At 38.8% G+C, this 25,565-nt stretch overlaps 1 protein-coding gene across 3 annotated transcripts in view; it reads left to right on the top strand.

Moving 5' to 3' along the window:
- The window catches only part of OTOA (otoancorin), a 952,220-nt gene that overhangs the window by 459,532 nt on the left and 467,123 nt on the right, over positions 1-25,565 (top strand). The gene's annotated exons all lie outside the window — the stretch shown is intronic.

Raw genomic sequence — 25,565 nt, 5'->3', positions numbered from 1 at the left:
ATTTGAAACAATATACAGTGATGTTTCTAATGTCCTGTTGATATGTTTTGTTTCTTGGTGCAAGAGTTTTTGAACACTTTTAATGAGAGCAAAAGTTTACTGTGTAGGAAAAGAATAACAGCAATATTTATTGCAGCATCTCATTTAACAGGTCTTTAATGCAGTCATGAATAATCCAGAAACAGAGTGTGGTTCCTTCAGACAAATTCCCCTTTCCCTGTGCCTTGTTCCAATCAGTTTGTAAAAAAACACCAAAAAACAATAATGAACAACATAATCAAGTATGTCAAAATGAAATGCAGGTGCATCAAAACCACCTGTATAAAAAGTTCAACAAAAATGCATAAACATACTTGTGACAAAGGGAGATACTGCCAGCACAGCTAGTTGGAATTTTGTAAATAATTATATGTCATTTGTGAATATCAGCATGATCTATATAAGATGATTGTCTTACAAATGTATTAAAACTGTATGTCATGTATATATCAAACTGGGTTTGTACAGATGTGTGTTGAAAATATATTTTATAAAGTGCTGTTTAAAATATAACCACACTGTGCCTTACTGGAAGAGAACAGAAATATACATGCCTTATTGTAATTGTTTAAATGTAGGAAACTGGAAAACAGAAGGTTAACTTCAGTCCAGCAAAACTTCAGAAAAGTAGCTGAAATTAATTACTTTATGGCAGCAACAGACAGGATGTCCATATTAGGGAGTTATATGTGTTGTCTTTAAGGAGAAATAATTACTAGGCTTGAGCTGTGGAGGGATGTAATTATTATATGACTTCAGCATCTGCCAAAGATCTGAGGTCTATGTATTTTCACAGGTAGATGCTAAATACTGCCAGATTCCAGCAGTGGGGGGTTTCACCTGGGATAGAGTCAGAAGAGAAGAAATGATGTCATTTTGCCAGCTATCCCAGCAGTAATATTTGAGATATTAATTAACTAATCTTTGCAAGGCTGACTTAAACAAATAAAAATCTTGTTATAACAAGATTGCCACATTTGCTACAGAGGTCTCATATAGGACTCATCACTGTGTGTCACTCAAACAGCTAAACTGGATTGATCTGCCTCATCTATTGCAAGTCAATCAATTGTCACTGGCACACAAGTTATACTATAACCCAGATAAAATCCCAGCACTCCAGAATCTAAATCAGCCCTATACTACTACAAGAACCTCATGATCTAGTAATCCAAACCTCCTAAATGTCATTAAAACAATAATGAGGCTGGGAAATCTCTCTTTGGTTGCACTATAGCTAAAGCTTGGAATACTCTACCTAGCCACCTGACATCCATTAGCTCTGCTACACAATTTATAAAACTCTTAAAAACTCACTACATGAACAGATGGTTATGCTCCTGGGATTCCTCAGGGTAAACATAATTAACAATCTATTTTTCATCATACAACCAAATAGCCTCAAACAAAACCCTGCAATACCAACAGAACTAACCCTTTTGTATCTTATATTGATCCAATAATCACTACTTGAATCTGTCCCCTCTGGTCATCATGTTCACTCCCAACTTATTTCTTATTTCACACTCAAAGTATCTGTACTCTGTTATAATGCATCACCTTCTCACTTAGCAACAGTACAACTAGCTACAACATCTGGCACAGTTACAGTGTGAGAAATCTATATTAATCCCTTTTAAAATATTATTATAAGGATCTTGTTTTTTATTGTGAGTGTTCTATATTAATCCCATTGATAATATTCCAATGACTGTATATTATTTTTACTATATACTGCATACTATAAAGAGTTGTATGTGTCTTCTTAACTAATATGTTATCTAGAGCTATTTACTATGCACTGCTAGCTTTTCTTGATTATGTTATATTGTTATTTTTCTCAACTATGTATGTATACTGGATCATTTCTCCTCAGGCCTCCACTGAAAATGGACTTGTGTCTATTCAGACTTTCCCAGTAAACAAATGTAAAAAAAATAAATAAAAATAATTTAAGAAGTCTTTGAGAGAGAGGGCATTCAGTGTGCCCTACTGGAAGAGAACAGAAATGTACATGCCCTATTGTAACTGTTTAAATGTATATATTTTAATAGTGGAAACTGGAACACAGGAGGTTAACTTCAGCCCAGGAAAACTTCAGAAAAATAGCTGAAATTAAATTACTTTATGTCAGCAAGAGACAGGTTGCCTATACTAGTGAGCTCTCTGTGTTGTCTTTAAGGAGAAATAATTACTAGGGTTGACATATGAGGGATGTAATTGTTTTATGACTTCCAGCATTTGCCAAAGATCTGAGGTCTATGTATTTTCACAGGTAGATGCTAAATACTGCCAGATGCCAGCAGTGGGGGGTTTACCTGGGATAGAGACAGAAGACAAGAAATTATGTCATTCTGCCAGCTAGACCAGCAGTAATATTTGAGATATTAATTTAAGAAGTCTCTGAGAGAGGGAGGGCATTATGTATTCTGTTTTGGACCTGACTACAACAACAATAAGAACCATTTACCACATCTGCCTTGCACTAAGTAAGTTAACTAGAGTAAAGTAATTTTCTTAGATTCAGTCAGGAATATAGTGAAGCAGAGTATATATCTTTTTCTTTATTTATTTGTGACTGCCCTGCAATGTTATTTTAAATATTTCCTGTGGTTTTGAACTCTGACATTACTGTGAATATATGCTGAGTATTTTCTTGTTCTTTTATCATTTAATATTAAATATATTTAAACCTTTCATTGTAGCTGATCTTTGTGAGACATATTTAAGTTTTGAGATTGCTTGCATATTTATTTGGTAACATTGTGGGCCACTCCTAATTGCCTTGCACTTGATCAAACTACAATTTGTATTAATAGTAACATTACAGAGTAAGATTGGACTTAAGGTAGCGGATAAGGAGTTGCCTGGTGGCAGTGATAACTACCATATAGTCTGAGCAAAAGGGGGCATAGCTAGTAAACCTGTGTCAGACTTTCCCATGTGTGTGTGTGTTTGTAAATCAAACCCTCAAAGAGAGAGAGAGAGAGAGTGTGTGTGTGTGTGTGTGTGTGTGTGTGTGTGTGTGTGTGTGTGTGTGTGTGTGTGTGTGTGTGTGTGTGTGTGTGTGTCAGCTACATGGATAGGGACATGAAGCACTGGTGGACAGAGAGGGTGCTGGAGGTCTTGGCTTGGCCACTCAGCTGAGTTCTCAACTCTATAGCTGGGCCATTGAGGAAAGCTTATTGGGGATCTGGAGAAAGAGGAAGAAACCAGTCCCAGACTGACTGTGATCTCTGTGTGCTCTTAAGGGAAATTGCACTTGATGCAGATAGTTGCATCTGGAAATACTGTGTGTGTACCTGTCATCATCCCAGTGTACATCCCCCACTGGTGCCAGTGGTGAGGATTGAGGCTCCTTGATTACTGGTCCAGTGGTAGGTCATCACAATACTCATACCTACTTATGTCAATTTCTAGTGAGGTACAGAGCCTTCTACATTTGATGCACATGACATAGCCTGCTGCAAACTGTAATCTTAAACCTATCATTAAATCTTACCTAATTCTTACTTTTATCATAAACTTAACCACAGCTTCCAATCTAACCACAAACCCCCCATTCTAACCTTAAAATCACTGCCTTGTGCAAATTCTACATAGATGCAACTGACAATTGGATCATTTATTCTGCATATCTGAAGGTTTACGAAATGGCATCTGTGAAGTTTTTTTTTTTTTTTAATATGCTTCATCCTCCTTAACTCCTAGGTCTCAAATCCAGCTCCAATTCTCCAGTGGGTCCTTCCACTAAGCAGGATGACAGCTGACTGGACACAGGTCACTATCCTAGCATACACAAACTCATTTTTATGTCATGTGTTGTGTCCCTTGCAAAGACAGGGTACATTTTGTCCTGGCAGCCTGGGGATCTGATTTAATCCCCTCAGACCAGAGCCAACTGAGTGTTACAGGTTGGACAAAAATTATTAATTGCTCTCCAGGCCATAGAATATATGATGACCCCAGCTCACACAAGCTGTATCATTACGATGCCGTACTAAATAGCATTTTGTATGTAGCCCTAACCTCTTCCTCAGCAGCTGGTCTTCTGCACTGCCATCAAATGGACCTGCAATAACTCCTCATGCAAATGTGCATTTGTGTGTATTTGTGTGCATGCATAACAAAGCCTAACATCACTGGCTTGGCAAAGTCAAGCATACATTTCTGAATGGTGCAGCATGCCTACCCTTCATTAGAAGCCCAGTGACACAACAATAGGACCAGATCTATCTCATAAGGCTGGACAAGCTGGCACTCTGCTGCTCATCCTTAAACTCTACCACTTGGCCCTTTCAGCACCAGAATCTCCAATTTAACTTGGGTAATTTGGGTGATAGCCAAGTTATCACCCCTTTATGCCATGGAGCCAGGCTATAGAAGTAGTTTGATAGAATTGTGTTTGATATAATCTCTGAATACCATATGCTACTTTGTTTCCATCCTTCCATCCATAGCGCCTTTTTCCCATTTTTGCACATGGGTCGGTGTGTCACTTCAACAGTGACAATCATCTAGAGCCAATGTTCACACCACTGAGCTTACGCATACATATATTTCAGAAAATACTTTTAGCCGGTGTGATTTTGCTTTAGTAAGATGTTGAAAACAGAGCTGACTCTCACAGACCTGTATATGTACTGCTTTATTTAAAATAAAAAAATGTCACAGTCATTCATCTTTGCTGTATCTCACATCATTGACACTGGTACAAACCAAGACTATGAAATATAGATGATGATGATTGCAATTAGTGCATAAAAATAAAATATTGGAAGACTACTAGAACTACGGCTTTATTTTGCGAAAGTTATGAAGTGCAAGGAAAAAGAAATAACATTTTAATGGTCATTGAAGCAAACAGCTATTAAGTCTGCTTCATCCCTAAAAGCTAGGCAAATATACAAATTGAAGATCCAGTCACCTTGATAAAAAGTAAATTTTAATCTAAAGTCAAGAATAATATTGCAGCATTTTAAGTTCAGTGCTTGCTTTAGGGACATTAGTTAATCTGTCCCTGGCTATGTAACAGAGCTTCAAAGTTAGCTCAGGACTAATTACTGTGAAATTTAGCAAAAAATATTGCAGGGCAGAATGGTTTGTGTAATAATTAATAGGAAACCCTGGAATTCAGGAATGCTTACCATGGTGTGAAAGTTTTTATTCAGAAGATTTAAACAGTACAATAAGCCCAAGTAATTCTAAGACCAGTCTCCTCCTGTATTTTTATGTGAGCACAGACTGTAGCACAAACAGAGGTCACAGTGATGAACCCACATGTAAATATGGCAATCCAGGGATATAGCTAATGCTAATTAGCCTTGTGCTATCCTCAGGAAATGGTGCCTTTTAAGGCCCACATAAATGAAAATCAAGAGTTGTAAAATATTTATTTACAGGCAATCTAGAAGGAACTGGAAAAGGAAGCACCCCAAAAGTCAAGATTAAATGGCCACATATTTAAAAGAAAAGGGCAATTGCAAAGAAACTTAAGGGGGAAATGTCTTACCATTAAGAAGAAGAAGAATTATATTAAACATGGCTGTGCAATCTCAGAGTTAGTATATATGATTAGTAAGGGGTGGGGGGTAGGACTGCTTGCCCCCCTTCAAAAAAAAATATGTTTTTACCTTACATGGTTCAAGATTAATCCTCAGAGCATGTGAGAAAACGTATTGGCATTGTGGTGTCAACATTAGCAATGTCAGTTGGTAGTGGAATTGATCTGGCTCACTAGAGCTATATATGTGTGTGTGTGTGTGTGTGTGTGTGTGTATATATATATATATATATATATATATAGAGAGAGAGAGAGAGAGAGAGATGTATATATAAATATATACCTGTATATGTATGAAAATATATATATATATATATATATATATATATATATATATATATATATATATAAACTCAAAAAAACAGAAGTAGCAAAACAAACTAAATAAATAAAAAAAAATAATAAATAAATAAATAAATTTAAAAAAAAGGTTCTGACTACACCAGGAACAGGACGTGTAGGGATGTACAAATGTGAGTCTTGTAACTGGTGCCACAAGGTGAAATCAGGCAGCAAATTTACAGTGAATGGTATAGACCATTATGTAAAAGGTAAACATAACTGTCACTCCAAGGCAGTGGTCTTCATGGTTACATGTGACCAATGCCTAGCATTTTATGTAGGCAAAACAGAAAGGAAATTTAATGCCAGAATTTATGAACACAACTATGCCATAAGAAAGAATAATATTAATAATGCTTTAGTGAGGCATATTCAGGACAATACTGGTCACAATTTCACATTTAAGGCAATAGACCATGTAGGCATCAGTGACAAAAAGCCTTGGGGACTTCAGTTAGAGTTAAAGGAGTTAAGGTGGCAAATCTTACTACAGGCAGATAGATGGCCAGGGATAAATGACAGGACATCCATCTCTCCTGTATTGAAATTAAAAGCCCTAGAAAGGAACAAAATATCTCAAAACATTTTTAAGCACAAGCACTTTTGTATGTATTTGGCTTTGGTAAACATTTTAGCATTATGTGAATATTTAACATGAGATTTTAAAAATGACTTTGGTTTTAGTTTTATTCTATTTATAACCATTCATGACATAAGTATGAGACTAGTAATTTATCTTTTAATCACAAGTTTTAGTTGTACTTAAGATGTAACAGTTTCAACTGTAATACAGTCATCAAGGGGTTAATTAATGTTCTATCTCAGTGCTGCTTAGCTAGCTGCCTCTCTTTGCTTACCCAATCAGAGTGTTTTTTTATATGTGTATAAATGGCTGAATTACATTTTAATGGTGTCTGATGAAGTTAACACTTGTTTAACAAAAGCACTCACATTTTATTTGTTTTTCTTGTGGATTTTTATCATTAAATACACCTTTGATTTATCATCACCTGAGTGATTTGTGCCTGTGAAATTCTGCCTGCCAGCATTTTTATATATATATATATATATATTTATATATATTTAACACACACACACACACACACACACACACACACACATATGCACATAAGGAGGGGTGTGGGAATAAGTCTTTAAAATGTAAGACTGAATTTCTGCATTTGCTATTGTTTTTCCATCTGAATCACATGAATAATCTAGAACTCCTTGAGATATTATTTTAAAGTGTCAGGACTTGCCAGGATCTCACACGTATTGTAGGGAGTTGGTAATTCCTATTAAAGATTGCTGTTTAAACACTGATGTAGCCTATAAAATAAGTTCATTTTCCCCTCTCACTCTGCAACAGAATAGTGCACACAGTTTTAAGATTTACTAGTATGTGTATTAAATGTTTCAGAGATGATCTGGTAATGGCAATCTCTGTTGATGGAGGAAAAGCTATTTTACTATATCAAGAATCTTTCCTAGTAACTGGGGGGCGTGCTACTGACTGGTACGTCCATTTTACTTAATGTTACTGGAGTCTGCTGTAAAACAGGCCTTATAAATTGGCATATATTGGGGAAGGTTACCTGTAACTACCATATCCTAATATCTGAATGATGCTGAGATTTGTAAAAGCTGCATTATTTCATGTAGCCATACTTCTCAATAGTCCCTGATTTTTAGGGAAGCCCTTGATTTTGACTCAAATGTTAGCTCCATTCCTCTCAATCCCTCCTAAAATTGGTGACTTTTGGAGAAAATGTGGTGAATTACATTTAGTAAATAATGACAGTAATTAGACTAATACACTTCTTTTACTTCAGAAAATATATAGTAATTCACATTCTCTTATTCGGCCAATGTCTCAAGTTAATAGTACTAATATTTTTAAAGTGTCCCCGATTGTTTATGGATTTGTCCCTGATTGGTTGAGAGCTACGTATGGAGCTAAGACTACTTATAATCCTTAGAATACATGTGGATGTGTGGAACAGAACCACAGTGTCTATAAAACTGATGGTATTTGCTAGGATGCATCTTTCCAGTCTGACATTTATTTCCTAAAACTCCTTGTGATAATTTGGAAAAAGAACTGTGTCTAAGAACAGATGTCTAAGTTAGATAGCTTGGTATTGTATGCACTATGTAAATCTCGTGAAGTCTATATGAGGGGGCAGATGTAATTAAAGTATCATGTCTTATTTAAGTCTGACATAAAGTTTGTCTGTACAGGTATTTATTGTGGTGACTTTTACAATCAGTGTAACACTTCTTAATATTATGTGAGGGGCCCATTCTGGGACCAAAATTTGCACATTTCATGGTAACTGAATGCTGAGTGTAAGTGGTATTTTACATGTCACAGTACTGTACATTCTGTAAAACATGCATTTTTTCTAGGTAAGTCTAAATAGATGTTTAGCATATACATGAGCTGGGGATAAGACTTATGTCATACAGTACCAAAACAGACTTTGACAGAAATATTTTAATCTTATGTATTTATTAAATAAGAAATTAAATTGTTTTTACTACCCAGTTCATATGTTATTTAGTATTTTAACATTTTTAGCTGTTAGCACTTCTGGCCCAAATGGAGTAGTGTCCTCTCAACTTGAAATGTCTCTCCAGGTTGTTTACAAAGAGATGAAATCCTAGAGACAAGCATAGCCAAGATACATAGATAAAAGATGCCATACACCCATAGTACACCCATTCCCCCAGGTCATTACATCCTGCCCTACCCCCCAAAAAAGCAATAATTATTTTAACTGTTTCTTTCTGAAATTGGTGCGCCTTGTTGCTGTAGCATAGACCAGATTCAGGCCTGCTGAATCTAGCTTTGTTTGTATAACTTGAGCACTGATCCAGGCCATCTTTTTTGGAGAAGGTTCCCCTGCACCTTAATGGCAGGAGTGTGCAGTTAGAACTTGTCTGATTGAAGACTGCTGGAACAGGGCTCAGTTTTGAGCTTTTTTCTAGTTAATTGGGTAACTTGTTTAAATGAGTTTGTTCATTTTCTATTGTTTTATATATATATATATATATATATATATATATATATATATATATATATATATATATATATATAAAATTGTACTTTATTCATCTGCTTTTACTGTATTTGTGTTTCTTCCTACTTTACTACTAGGGGCATTGACTACAACTCTGATCTGAGATATATAACAATAAGTATCATTTTCTGTGCATTTAAAGTGTTTTTTTATTGTATCTGCTTTATTTTCTGAAAAAAAAAAAAAAAATATATATATATATATATATATATATATATATATATATATATATATATATATATATACTTGTTCCCCACCTTTCTAAGCTAGTATAGTCCAGTTTTCAGGTTACAAATCTCTCTGTTTGCCCATACCTTACTTGGATAGAAGGAAGTTTCTCTGCTTACCTGTGAGAGAGGGGAGCATTGAGCAACCTGTCTGTCCCTGGAGGAGTGGTTTCAGCTCAGAAATTAGTAGTTTATTGGCCATTATGGGCTAATTTCTATCTCTTTCATTACCCTGCAATAAAAAACACATTTGCCTGGTTTTGCGTGTTAGGCAGTGCCAGTTAGCTAGGGTATAACTATTCCCAGCTCCACAAAGTCTCCTGTTCAATTTTTCCCTTGGAACTAGACAAACTTTCAACTTAAGCACTCAAGCCATTCATTTCTCAGCCCGGAACTTGCTCAAAACTCATATCAAGCACTTATAAACCCTAGCACTAGACCCCCCCCCCATACTGTACAGAAGGGCAATGCTCTCTATTCGACCTTACCAGCCATTCAGTAAAACAGTTCACTGTACCTATCCAGGCATGTCCAAAGGGCAGTTTCAGGTGTACTCTTCAGTCCAACTGGTGAATCTGGGCATTTTGAGGCAATGTTACAACTGCCTCATGTACACAGACAACCCTCTCCTCCTACCACCAAACACTAATACATGCGAGAGATGCAATTATACAGCCAAACTGGAGGCTAAGCTCTCTCAACCCAAGACTGGATCAGACAGTCAAGAGGAGAAGGGAAATACTTGCATCACACCACTAGTCTCACATAGACCCATTAAACCAGCACCGGCAAAAAACACACATAAATATACGAAAACATACTCGGAGGCTCTAAATAAAAATCTGCAAAAGCAACAGAGACCTCCAAAGCAGACATCCAAGCAACCTCCACCCCCAAACACAAGCCATGAAACACATACTTCACAAAACCAGTGTGCCACGCAATCAACATTCCCAACATACTAGTAATAGGTGACTCTATAGTCCGGCACAATGACATCCCACTCACTAGGCTGAATAGGGAGAAGGTTACTGTTAACTGCCTGTCGGGTGCCAGGATCTGCCACATAACACAAGCACTCAGGTCACTCCAGAACAAGTACAAATATGACTCTGTCATTGTCCATGTTGGTGTGAATGACCTGAGCCATACCTCCCTGGACTACATGAAAAGAGACATGGAAGAGCTCTCAGATCACTTAGCCCAGGCCGGTATGACCCTGACCCTGAGTAGCATCCTGCCCTTTCCAAGAATTATACCATGGTATAAAGAAAAAATCATCAATTTCAACAATTGGCTAAGTTTCCGGTGTCATTCAAAGGGGATCCAGTGTCTGTCCTCATGGGATGACATGCTCGACAAGCCATGCTGCTTCGCTAGAGATGGCTTGCACCTGTCACCCTTAGGCTTTTGAATACTGGCCAAGGCTCTTGCCACCCCCATAGTGCCTTTTTTAGGCATGGCTCAAAAGACAAACCCACCACCGTAAATAGCACAAGTAACAAAAAACTCAGGGTAATGCTACTCAATGCCAGAAGTCTAAACCTCAAAATGCATGCATTCAAGGCACTCCTCAGTATGGAGAAAATCGATATATGTGCAGTAACAGAAACCTGGTTTAAGGCTCCAGAGAGCACCCCAGCACTACCAGGCTACAACTCATACCATACATTTTGGCCACAGACTCCGGACCGAATTACAAAAGGCAGGGGCGTATCAATATTCATCAAGCATACCCATACTTCCAGGTTAATGGCACAGCACGATGGTTCAGAAATCATCCACATGCAACTAACAATGGGCAAAACTGCAATTCAAATTGTAGCTTGCTACAGATCACCCACCATGTCCGAGGACCCTCATTCTGCATTTCTAGAAGCACTAGGAAACATAAAAGTCCTACCGAACACCCTAATATTGGGTGATTTCAATTACTCAAATATTAACTGGGAGAACTACTCAAGTACTAACTCCCTTGCCCAACATTTCCTAGAATTTATAAACTCAAATGCCCTGGATCAACTGGTCAACACTCCCACCAGAGGTGACAACATATTGGACCTGGTCATCACCAACATGGGCGACCGGTGTTCCACACCGGAAGTCAATCCCTCGTTGTTTAAATCTGACAATAAACAAATCAGTTTGGATATCCACATTCCGCCACCACCCCCGGACAAGGAAACCACCGTTAAAAACTTTTCAAAAGCAAACTTCACATTACTTAAGACCGAGGTGGAAAGTTTCAAAGCCTCCATGCTAAAGGATAATGCTGTCCAAGCTGCAAAATCCTTTACTAATGCATTCTACAGGCACCTACAAGAATGCATGGATCATGCTATCCCAAGCAAAACCAAGACTCACTCCTCCAAGAAAAGGCAACCAGTCTGGTGGACCCCTGCCATAAACAAACTATACAATAGAAGGAGGAAACTAGTACAGAAAAGAGTAAAATCCCAAGAAGGGAAGACATCCCTGATCAGTATCAGCAAAAAACTATGATCCCTCATAAAATCATCCAAGACGAGCTTCGAAAGAAAAATTGCCAAGAACTCCAAAGATAACCACAAGGCATTCTTTAGCTATGTCAAGAATCCAAGAGGTATTGCTCAGATCTGCTCGGAGTTAGTGCAGAATGGCACAAAATACACTGAACCGACAGATATCGCCAACATTCTGACAGACAGGTTCAGTTGCAAACTTCACCCGCCCCTCACCCCCAAAAGGGCCCATAACCATACCAGAAGAATGTAGAGCCCCTGAAATCACAGACACTCAAGTTAAAACAGCCCTCTCCAAAACCAAAAACACAGCATCAGTGGGACCAGACGGTGTCCGAAGCTGTGTCCTACATGAGCTCAAAGACGAACTAACCCCTCACCTAGACACACTGTTCAAACTCAGCCTCTCCCACAGGCTATGTACCCATAGAGTGGCACACAGCAATGGGTATTCCACTCCACAAAGGTGGAGCCACAACAGACCCCGAGAACTATTGCCCTATAAGCCTGACTAGCTTTTTCTGCAAGGCTATGGAGTGCATCATCATGGAACTCATTAACAGAGACATTGGGAACCTCCAAACAGTGCACCCTACCCAGTTCGGCTTTGTTAAGGGCAGATCATGCCTCCTAAACCTGATGGAATTCTCTGAGACAGTTACCAAGGCTATAGATGAGGGAAAGGTGGTGCACACAGCCTATCTAGACCTCACAAAGGCCTTCAACACCATTCCCCATTCTGGTATTATAGACAAGCTCACCAGCCTGAACATAAACCCCTAAGTCACAAGATGGGTTGTCAACTGGCTCATGGACAGAACCCACATGGTGAGAGTTGTGGGAGCTAGGTCCAACTCTAAACCGGTTACAAGTGGCGTTCCCCAGGGCTCAGTCCTAGGACCCCTCCTGTTTGGCATATACTTCTCAGAGGTACAGGCAAGCACAGGAGGGCTATGGCTGATCAAGTTCACAGACGACTGCAAACTAGGGGCTATAACTGACTCTCTGGCTGACACAGACATCCTGCAAAAGTGTCTCACTGAGACAGATACCTGGTGTCAAAATCATGGCCTCAAGCTAAATGCCAAAAAGTGCATGGTCATCCCCTTTGGAAATAACAAAGTACCCACAAACTACCACATAGGTGGTAGTCCCCTAAATACGGAAGACGTAATAAGGGATCTGGGGACCCAAGTAGATAGTAATCTCTCCTTTGATAATCACATTGCCAAAGTGGTAAGAAAATCCTTCTATGTGGCCCACCTAATCACAAAAGGGTTCACATCCAGATCAAAAGAGGTAATTGGGCCCCTCTTCTCATCACTCATCAGACCCATCATAGAGTACAATGCCCCATTTGGGATGTACCTTTCAAGACACCTGCAACAGCTGGAAAGACCACAGAAGTACCTCAACAAGAGGATCACTGGCCTCAAACAGATGCCCTATGCAGCTCGACTGAAGAAACTCCAGCTGTATTCAGTTGCATACCGCCTACTCAGAGGTGATCTCTGCCTGACATACAAGGCCATGTCCAACCCAGAATTGATGGACATGCTCCACCTAACAAAACCTATATCCCCTCGAGCCACACACTCTAGTGATCTAAACCTCGCCACAACAATAAATAGGACATGCTGGAGGGATAGATTCCTGTCCCAGAGACTTCCCATGCTTTGGAACAAGATTCCACTCTACATTAGGCAGAGCTCCTTGCTAACACTCTTCAAGAGAAACCTTGACGAGTGAATGGGAAACAGAAAGTTTACCCCGGGGGTCACTTCAGTGGCTCTGCTGGACAAAGGCACAGGGAACTAATCTAAGGGGGCGGCAAAAGCCAGCACATTCTGGCTAGGCTTATAAATGCCTTCGGGCAGATAGCCTAGTACCTACCTATGAACCTATGAACCTAATTACCTAAGAGAAGTGGAGCAGTATTATAGAAGATTTGAGGTAGGCAAACAGTGATGCAGCCATAGTACATAAACCCCTCACATTAAAAAAAAAAAAACGTGATATAAATGCATAACAGCTTGACATCACTGTTATTGGCTAACTGAAATTATAAGCTGGTAATAATATACATCATTTGAGATATGTACTGTCTAACAAGAAGGCAGGACAATTTTTAAACCACATCCTATGAAATGCACACATATCGTATGCAGCATCTTAATGGGTTAAAGTATAAATCATTTCAAGCCATTAACTTAATGCCTATCATGTCAAGGCATACATGTTCATAATAAACAGAATAGTAATTACATACTGTGATTATGTTAATGATTTCTTGTAAATTACCAAGAAGTACATGCTTGGTTACATATAGTACTTCTTGGTAATTTACAAGAAATCATTAACATAATCACAATATGTAATTACTATTCTGTTTATTATGAATATGTATGCCTTGACATGATAGGCATTAAGTATTACCAAAACAATGTAATAAGGCTAGAAGAAAAACAATATATTGCTGCATAAAAATAAAACTTTTCTTGAGTTTTATTCTGTTTTCAAATGCAATACTGCTTCCCTCCTATTAGTAACCATGTCAGGTATAAATACTTTTCCCTTCATGAGGATGTGTTCTACTTTCTTTCATTGTAAAAGGTCACCCATTTAAATGTAAATGCTTTCTAAGTAGGAATGGCTTATCACATTTAGCCAAAAAAGTCAGTTTTGCATTTTCCCTTGACAAAACCTGCTGTAAGTCATTCATCAGATGTTGTGTTCTTGGCATGTTTTCAGAAGGTGATTTACGTTACAGTACTGGCATTGCTGTGTATCAGTAACACTATCCCTGTGTCTGCCTTCCACTAAACGTCTAGCCAGGTTAACGTCTGCATTAACAAACAATGTTCAATACTGCATTTTAACAATTAATTACATAATTGCTTGTTTCCCAGCTTGGGGAAACCATCAAAGGAAAAATATTTCAGCGAAGTTCAAATGTGCAAGTAATACATTGAAACAATATATAAACATGAATGCATTTGTCAGTTAAACATTAGCTTATTTTGATGGTCAGAGCTCAGCAAATTATTACAACAGTGAAACAAGTAGAATATCTACAAATGTTGGTACATTATGGTGTAGGTATTACCATTAAAATTAGACAAACTGCTCAGAGACTCAAGATAAATGTGCTGCTATGCTCACACCCATATCAGAGCATGTTCATCCCATTTTATAAAGCACTGAGGATCTCAGAAGTCCCAAACAAGGGCCATATTCAGCCCACAAATACTCTTAATTAATCCCAAGAATTATGTCTGCACTTAATTACATTTAAAAAAAAGTCCAGTCTATGATCAAGTTCACTGCAGTATTTCATGCATGAGTTGTTGTTTGTCTTTCGGCTTTTCCCGGTTAGGGGGTCACCACAGCAGAACTCCGGTCTGCTAATAATTGGCAGTTGTTTTTTATGGTGTCAAGTTGCCAGCCTGACACCCACCCTTCAACAAAGGCACGCCCAGTCAATGCATGTCTTTTGAATGCCCACTCAACCACGGGGAGGAGATGCACACTCCACACAGAAGGCACTCCCAACCCGAGAATCGAACAGGAGAACCTCTTGCTGTGAGGCAACAATGCTACCGCTGCACCACATGTATGAGTATTTTTACTGTTTCCATTCATGGTCTTGTGCTTTTGCTTGATACTCACTTGGCGAGGAATCGTTTCCCTCACATATTTCTTTTTCTGCCAAATGTGCAGTTATGTAGATTTTTATGTCATCCATGTAAATTATAGCTTGGAAGTATAAAAGCCAGACCTTTCCCTTTTACACATTATCAAGGTATTGCCTAATGGACTTGTAGTACTTAAAGCTTTTGTATATATTTATTTCACATGCTGCATGTTTTATTTTATTATTTTTTTTCTTTTGGTTTGTATGAATGATCTTTTTTTCTGTTTTTGGTTGCCATCCCCCAGCTGGCTGTAGTCATCCTCTTGATTTAGCCTTATAATCATCTGGGTTTCAGATCCTGGATCAGGTCTAATGAAGAGATCCTGTTCTCAAGATCTGTGACTAGAATGGGAATTGTGCAGCAAAATGAACATGGATGTAAATTCAAAGAGTTTAGGATCATATGGTTGAAATTACAATAGAGTGACTATTAGAATTCTTTAAGTTTTAAGTTAATTTAATTCTTAAATTCTGAACTGTGGGGGGTTGCAAGATTTGGCTATATTATGTGATCGTGAATGTTGACATTTAAAGTTTGACTGGATGAAAAAATGGTCAGAAATCTCAACCTGCTGAAAAAAAACATAAAAATATTTTGCAGGGTGCTAAGCCCCAGGCACTTTGTTGTGATGACTTCATCCCTCTACTGTCCTCTAATTTAACTATACTAAATTCACGGTCTCGCAACCAAGGAGAAAAGAGAAAACACCACAGACATTACATCACCACCTGCATTCAAATAGAAACCACACCAGCAGTAACTTTCAACTGCAAGCATTAGTTTCTGAGTTGACTATTGGCATGTTAAAGCAAATATGTTGAAAATTTGTTCACTACAGAATAATAATTTCATAGAATAAGTGTAAAATTGCATTGTGGTGATTCTTCTAGTATTTTATGGTATGTTGTATCTTACCAGGTACGGCTCTGAGTATGAGAACAGTAATTATGTGGAGTTATGTGACAGATGTTTGTAGCATAGACTAAAGTAAATTTATTTTTTAATTAGTTTTGGATAGGCTTTGATTCATTGTGTTATTCTGTGATATTCAGTGTGATGTGTGTTTCAGGGCTGTGAGATTTACTTTTGTTTTAGACATTTTTTTGAGGAGTGAATTATATGGTTGAATATGTTTTGGAACTCTAAAACATTAGGTTTTGAAAGCACATTTTTGACGTTTTGGAGACAGTTTTCATACTACTAAGCTGTGGTGATCCAGAGTAAGAATAACAAACTTGTGTTCAAGGGTCAAACTCCCTGCATGGCAGTACCTCCCCACATAAATAATATATACTGAAAGTCATATATACATATATATATATATATATATATATATATATATATATATATATATAGATTCACTTTGAAACATCGAATGTTCAGAACATCGACGTTCTGATCATCGAGACCAGAACATCGATGTTCAGAACATCAAAGTTTCAAAATGAACAACACAAACACCAAATAAATTACAAACACTATGTTATGCAGGGGGGCTTCACCCCCCTGCACCCCCCTACTTTAATATTAAAACTCTGAGATCGCACTACAATGGGGCAAGGGAAATCTCCTGTTTACCGCTATATGCGGCAGTGCTAAACGGGAGATTTCCCGTGCTCTACCTGCAATGCCAACACTCAGATGGCACACACACACACACACACACACACAACATGCAGGGCACCTTGCTGCCCTGCATACACACCCACAATTCTACATTTTCACTTACCTGGCACTTCTACTTTAAACCTTCTATGTTCTGACCATTGATGTTCTGGTCTTGATGATCAGAACATTGATGTTCTGAACATTTGATGATTTAAAGTGGAACCATATATATATATATATATATATATATATATATATATATATATATATATACATATATATATATATATGGTTCTACCTCACATAAACGAAACACCAAAACACCGACAACACAATCACCGAAACCACATAACCGACAGTACAAAAACACGAAATTCCACATGCCCGACAACGAAATAACCGACGGTACACAAACACGAAACCTCATACACTTCACACACCACAATCAACAAACAAAACACATTCCCGTCCAAAACCACATACACAACACAAGCACACCAAAATCCCTACAAACCCACACTAAACCTCACATACACAACTACCTACAACCCTAACCCAAACCCTAACCCTAAGGTCCGTCACTACCACACTTACCTGACCCGCTCCTAATCCTAACTCACTTATCCGCCCCTAACCCAAACACAATCACTACGCACACTTACCTGACCCGCTCCCTAACCCTAACTCACTTATCCCGCCCCTAACCCAAACACAATCACTACCGCACACTTACCTGACCCGCTCCCTAACCCTAACTCACGTAACCCACCCCTATCCACACTTACCTTATTCGCACCCTAACATCCGTCACTACTGCATACTTACACAGCCTTTTCCCATTTCGGCATCCTCGGCGTCGGTGCTTTCATCCGTCGGGTCGGTCTTCTGCTTGTCGATCTTCTAGGTCCCATCCCGTCGGTCTTCTGCGCTGTCGATCTTCTGGGGCTCGCGATTTCCGTGTCGATGTTCCGGCATGTTGTTGAAATGAGGTAGAACCATATATATATATATATATATATATATATATATATATATATATATATATATATATATATATATATATATATATATATATATATTCAAGCACCAAAGTGATAAACCAAGTATGATGAAAATTGCACTCAATGTGGAGTATATTGTTTACCTCTGTGAAAACAAACCTTCAAATAAAAAATAGAATAAGACTGCAAAGAAAACAAAACAAAAAAATGCACCACCTCTCAGGTATAGGATAGAGCATCTAAAGTTGTTCACACTGATATGAGCAACTATGAGGTCATACTTGTAGTTGGGGTGGGGGCTCTAAGGGCTCTGATGATGTCATGGACCCTGACACCACAGAAACAACTGACTGGAACCCTATCTTTGCTCAGGTTAGTGAGACATCAGTGTGTTTGACTGTGAAGTAATGTATTACTATCGCACTGCAATATGTGGCCACAGCTTCTAAAATCCTTCTGAGTGTGGGATTGGAGCCAGAGTAACTTAGGTGTAGGTGAAGGCACAGGTGAAGATATATTTGTGGGTATGGAACAATGTGGCTGAGATTTGTCTAAACAATGCCAAGAACGTATAAAAAGTGATTCCTTTAAAACCTCAGCATAGTCAGTCTAGTTTTGCATGGCTACAGTGAGGTGATAAACTACATACTGACATGTGGTGTGCAAGAATTTAGTCTCTAAATTGATAAATTTTTTGCACCTCTCACAAGTTATGAGTGCAACATAAGAGAAAAGGATTGCCAGCAAGTATGAGGCAGTTACTACAGTGCCTCAAGTAGGCAGACAAATCCCCATGTCAATAAGGATTATAATGGGGTGAAATTGGTATTTGTACTAATAAATGCAACCAAATGTCTGTCCACATACCAGATAGTATAGGAAGAAGCACATAAGCATGGGATGTGGTCAGCTGCATAAAATGGCTTCTTTACAACTGATTAGTGAGAATGGTAAGGATCTTTCTTGTACAAGTATGTGTGTCTGTCTGTCTGTGTAAGTGTGTGTCTGTGTGTGTGTCTATATTTTCCAAAATAGTGAAGTTCTAATGTCATCCAATAGACGTCTAGATATTAACACAGATTTATTTTGCATCACCATCAGCACTGCCTGGTTAAGTGACTTTTGCTCAGAGTCACACAGTAGTCATGGAGGAAGAAATAATTAACCCCTGCATCCTTGACTACAGGAAGCAGTTTATTAACAGCTTAGAGCCCTAATCCTCTACACTAACTGCCAGGCAGCCACACACACTTCTTCATTTTCTGATAACTCACTGAAAGTTAAAAGTCACTGAGGTTTATAGCATACCTCTCAACTTTCCATCTCCGAAATGAGGAGCATTGCCTGTCATAATGTGAAACAAACAGGCAAAATGTGGAACACCTCCCAACAGCTTACTGCCAGCTTCAACTAGGAAGGCCACACAATGGTTAAAATGTGCTACTCTGTATTTATAAAATGTTCTTTTGGTGAATTACTGTGATTCAGTGCTATATACTATTGATATATGTGACAGACCCTTTCAGTGTGGAACTTTGAGGAACGTGAACTTTTTAAGACCCAAAATGAGGAATGTTCCTCGTAATGAGGTACACTTGAGAGGTATGGTTTACAGTCACTAGAGTTTTATATAATATTAATGCATTCCTTCATGTAATAAAAAGCATAGGGTTTGAACCATTTCACCTCCATTTGCCTGCTGAGTGACATTGAGCAAGCTGTAATTGATGGCTACATCTGTGTGCATCTTTATAAGTGTTTGGTTTCTGCATCCCACTATTCCACTTGTGGTGCTAGGTTTATGGGAGTTGAATCCTTCCCTTCCCTTTTTACTTTAGTCTTGCAATCGGGTCTATATTACAACACCAAAGAAGCTGAATATCGAACCTAAAGGCCAAAAAGGCCGGACCTCAAAGTCATTATTGTGGGGGGCTGTGCCCCCCCCCCACACTAATTATATATACCAACTCTGAGATCACACTACAATGAGGAAAGGGCAAATATTCTGTTCTTCACTGTACTGCGATCTCACAAAAAGCACATCTATGAACTGAATTTCCGAAGTTAAAGCTGTTTGATGTTCAGCCTCTTCAATTTCGTAATAGGAACCCTTGCAATTAGTGCAGAGGGCTAAGGCTGAGTACTATAGTCCCTGTGGGTGAAGGTTTGATTCGCTCAGCCCTCACTTACCTACAGAGTCACCTTGTGAAATTCTTTTAAACAGAGTGCTTTGGACAACTGGAAATTTGGGCTAGGCACCTACATAGTCCTTGGAACTGCAAGCCTAGTAGTAATTATGGGATAAAGGAAAGAAATTAATTGCAGTAAACAGGAGTAACATCCAAACCATGTTCTTTGAGCACTATCCTTGCTTTCATTACTTTGTTGAATGCTGACAGTAAGTTTGTTATTTAGCTGTAAATAATTGGACATCATGAATCTATGAATTTAATGTTAACATTTTAACAATGAATACATTTTTACTTTGGCTTGATTTTTACTGGCATAGAGGTGTGAAATGCACAGTGTTTAGACTACAGCAGTTTGCCTAGCAGATGAGTAAGACTGTGAGCTGTTAAAGAGCTGCTTCATGTAATACAATATTTGATTCCATCAGTCTTTGTTTGTCTTCTATATCACTCTGACCAAGTTGTTTCCCCAGACAGTACTCCTGAGCTGTTCCTGAAGAGGGAACCTTGTGTCCAGAGGACTGTCCCAGGCTGTTAGCAAATGCAGTACACATTTGTCTTTTGAATTCCTGCACCCTTCTCATAGCCTCTAGTTAGTGCTTTACTAAATGTTATTTTATTATGAATCCAAGCACATCTCTTGTAGTTTAGCAGTTGCCAGATGCATTCCCACTAAATGTGCATTTCAGGGGAAGAGTAGTTTACTATTTCTCATGCTAAGTTTGTTTTCAGTGTGAGAATATTTTGTCTGTCTGGCTGACAGATAGCTTGATAGTAACCAACTCATGGTTCGGGAAGAGTTAGTCACAAGACCACATACAAGAGTGGCCAACATGCTACTCAGGTAGATTACTTCTAATAATGAAAGGGTATTGGGGTAGAATTAGTGATTGCAAAATCATGCCCAGGGAAACATTTGGCTAAGAGCATAAACCACTGGTTGCCACAATCAGCTGCAAGAAGGCTCTAAGACCAACACAGACTAGGCTGAAGATCTGGAAGTTGACTGGAGAGAAAGCACAAGAGTTCAAGGAAATACTCAGGGCCCCAGCACATCAGGAAGAAGAGGAAATAGGTGAAGGTGAACAAGAATGGCAGCATCTCAAAACAGCATGTGTTAGGATTATAGAACAGATATGTGGCTGAGACAAGTATGAAAATAAGGTACACAACGAAAGATGTGCAGAAAATAGTGGGAGACAGAAAATACACATCAGGCTAAAAACAAAGTTAGAAAGGTAAAGAAGATAGTCATCAGACACCCTTCAAAAGGGATGCCAACAACAACCTGCTCACCAATCCACAGGACATCAAAAGCAGCAGCTTGTGAATGAAGAAAACCCTACACAACGCCCCTTTTGGTATGTACCTCACAAGACATCTACAACAACTGGAAAGACCACAGAAATACCTCACAAAGAGGATTACCGGCCTCAAACAGATGCCCTACGCAGACAGTCTCAAAAAACTCCAGCTTTACTCCGTCGCATATCGCCTACTCAGAGGCGATCTCTGCCTAACATACAAAGCTATGTCAAACCCAGAGCTGTTGGACATGGTCCACTTAAAGAAATCCCAGTCCCTCCAAGCTACACGCTCTAGGGACCTAAACCTTGTCACCACAATAAACAGAACATGCTGGAGGGATAGATTCCTGCCCCAGAGACTTCCCATACTCTGGAACAGACTACCTATCTATGTCAAACAGAGCTCCTCATTAGCATTCTTCAAGAAAAATCTTGATGGTTGGGTGGGAGATAGGAAATTCACCCTGGGGATCACTTCTGTGGCTCTGCTTGACAGGGGCACAGGAAAATAATTTTCTTGGGTGGCAAAAGCCAGGGTATCATTTGGCTAGGGTTATATAGGCCCTAGGGCCAATAGCCTAGTACCTACCTATGAACCTATGAACAAGCTGTACTTCCCCAGACACAGTCTATGATGAAAGTAGAAGAGGAGCGCACTCTAGAAGAAGAAGAAGAAAGAAGAGGACTAAGGAAAATGAAGTAGGGAAATCAGCAGGCTTAGATGAATTCACAGAACATATGATCAAGATGTTAAATGAGTTAGAGGGAGAATGGCTCTGGAGGGTACTTATAGCAGTATGGAGAGAAAGGCATATCCCAGATGACTGGAGAATAAGCATACTAGTGCCAATGTACAAGAACAAAGGTAACATTCACAACTATGGGCAGTATGGAGGTGTCATGCTCCCGTCACACTGTATGAAAGTTCTGGAGAGGTTGATCCGATAGATGAATACAAAGGATAGTAGAAAGTAAGAAGGGAGATGAGCAGTTCAGCTTCAAATAAGAATACTGCACAACTGAACCAATGTTTACAGTGAGACAAATAATTGAGAAGAAGTTAGAAATGAGGGAATAGTCCAACTGGCATTCCTAGACTTGGAGAAAGCATATGACAAGGTCCAGAGAGAGCTCATTTGGGCAATCCTGTCATGGTTTGAAGTCCCAGAAAAACTGGAATCACTATTGTAGGTTATGTATAAGGACCCAGTGACTCAAGTATAAACAATGTTTGGACTAACATAACAGTTCCCAGTAAGAGTGGGTACACATCAGGGTTTAGCTGCTCATACTGATGATGGACTGCATTAGCAAACAGGTTGGAGAAGGCAGATCAACAAAACTGCTCTATGCAGACAAAGTGGCATTACAGCCAGACTCTGAACAAGAACTACAATAAATGACAGGAGAGTGGAATGCAAAACTGAAGGCACAGGGAATGAAACGGAGTACAGATAAGACAGTGGTAATGGCAGCAAATGGGGAAATCAGAAGAGGCTGAGAATTGAGATACAAAGGAAAATAGAGGAACAGGTTATTAACTTCAAGTACCTGGGAGGGGTGGTTGAGGAGAAGGGGAGTCTGAATGAGGAAGTCAAAACTAGAGTTAGAAGGGCTGCAGTCAACTGACATAGAGTGCTATGGGTAGTATATGACAGAACAATGCCAAAGAAGTTGAAAATAAGGTGTACAATACAGTGGTGTGACCAGTACTATTGGGTGGTACAGAGCAGAGCAGTTGAAGAAGCTAGAGGTGATGGAGATGAAATGTTTGATATGAGTGGTAGGATGCACACTGTGAGACAGATGAAGAAAAGAAGACATTAGAGCAGAAGCCCAAGTAACTCCAATTGCAGACAAGGTCAAAGAGTACAGATTATGGCGATTTAGTAAGTGTAGGAAAGCAGAAGATTTTCTCGTGATAAAGATTTGGGACAGACAGGAAGAAGGCAAGAGGAAATGACAGAGTCAAGCAGAGAGATGGATGGATTGAAAGAAGACCTGCAACATTTAGACTTGACTGTTAAAGAAGATAGTAGAGTGGCATTGAACTAAAGGAAATGGCAACAGGTGAGGCAACACCCCGACCCCATGTAGAAAGTGGGAAAAGGGGGGTTACTGATGATGATGATGATGATGATGATGATAAGCATTTTGTTTTGTTTCGAAAATGGCTGTTAGTATGTTTCCTGTAAAATCTAAAATGAAAGTTTTAAATGACATCCAAATCTCTGTGATAATTGTAAAAGTAAAATAGTTTGCATACTTAAGAGGTTTGAACCATATTTTATGCTAAGTGGACAGAGATAGGCAAGTAATGGGATGTTGGTATGCATAATGAAGACCTGGTTCAGTACCCTGCATGTGGTCCCATTTGACCACAATCTGGCTGTGTTCACTCTGAAGAAGAATACTGAGACATATACTAGTCCACACCACAAGGAAGAAAAAACAAGCTTCACAAGTCCTTAAAAAACTTTAATCTTTGGTAGAAATAATGTATAAGCGCTTTAGTTTTAAATCATAAAACTTCTTCAGATACAGTTTAAAACATAAAATGACTTGGTTTAAATAGCATGCCTAGTGAACTGATTAACCAATCAAAGTCATTGCAATTTAAAGTCCCATCCCCCTTAAATATAACATACACACATACACAAACAACATAATTTTTTATACGCAACAGATATCAAGAAAAATTCTTTCAATACCCTAAATATATAAAATCCTAAATCTTAATATAAAATCTGTGGAATAAATTTCCTATGCTGAAAAATATAATTAATATTAAAGGAACCAACAACAGCTTCTATCAGTAAAAATCATGTAAACAATATATGCCTTAAAACTTATATGTTCGTCTGATTCTTTCTTGGTATATTCATCATTGTGGTTTGTTTTGGAAACCATGGCCACTGGATGAGATACATCTTCACAGCCTCTGTTTAGCGGCTCTGCTGAAGTCAACTTTGCGAATGAAATATCCTCCTTACACAAATGGGGGGGGGGGGTAATTTAACCCTATTAGTGCAACAACTCACACAGCGTGTGGAGGGAGTGCTAGCATTGGAACCAACATGAATTGTAGCTGTAACCACTGATAATTCCCTTAATAATGGTGCACGTGCTACTACAGGAGAAAACTTATTAGAAGTAGCACAAGTAAATAATCATTTGACTACCCAAGCCCCACTGAATGAAGGAACAGCCGGTTCCTCTATTCCAAATTTAACTGACTGGATCAGGGCTAATGTGAACTTTGAATATATTCAACCAACTGAAGAAAATACGAACTTGTGTTCTATACTTGACCAGTTGGACTATAAGCTTTTTAAGTTAAAAAAACAACAGCTAGAGAATTTTTACTTCATTGAGAATATTAGAGTGAAATGTGTTCCAAAAGGATTCCGTCAATGGCGGTACCCTATTGGCTTGGAGAGAGATTCATTATTGCACAAGGAGCTACTGGACCTAGTCAACCGTCAAGGCTGTGAGTATATGGAACTTTTGGTCAACCATAATACAAACTTAATAGATAAACTCACAGTGGAAGTAGCAGTGCTAAATGATGATATAATGAAACATGTACAGTACTTACAATTTAGGAGTGAACATGCTCGTATCTTTAGCAGTATAGAGCAAAGTATAGCCAGATCTAAAGGCTACAAGCTAAAGAAGTTTGAGAGGGATAGAAGAGACTATCTCAATGGTTCTGCTTAACCATTACCCCCACCCTCTCAAGTCTGGGGTAAGTAAGAATTCACTAATAACTCATACACTTTGTACACAATAAATAATAACCAGGGAACTAATCAGGGTATGGTTGAGCCAATGAATGATCAAAACAGGCATACATCAGACTTTCAGACCGATGGAGAAGAGGAACAGGATTTTCCCGAGCCGAGGAGGTCAGAACAAATCTGTGAGCAGCAGGGATTTCAACCACCCAACCACAACCCTTGGAAGAAGCCTCAGAGGTTGAATCAGAACAACTATCACCACAACAATGG

This window comes from Protopterus annectens, chromosome 12.part0 (genome assembly GCF_019279795.1).
Source record: "Protopterus annectens isolate FY-2018-M chromosome 12.part0, PAN1.0, whole genome shotgun sequence".
Classification (NCBI taxonomy): Eukaryota; Metazoa; Chordata; order Ceratodontiformes; family Protopteridae; genus Protopterus; species Protopterus annectens.
This window is presented reverse-complemented; position numbering and strand designations above follow the sequence as displayed.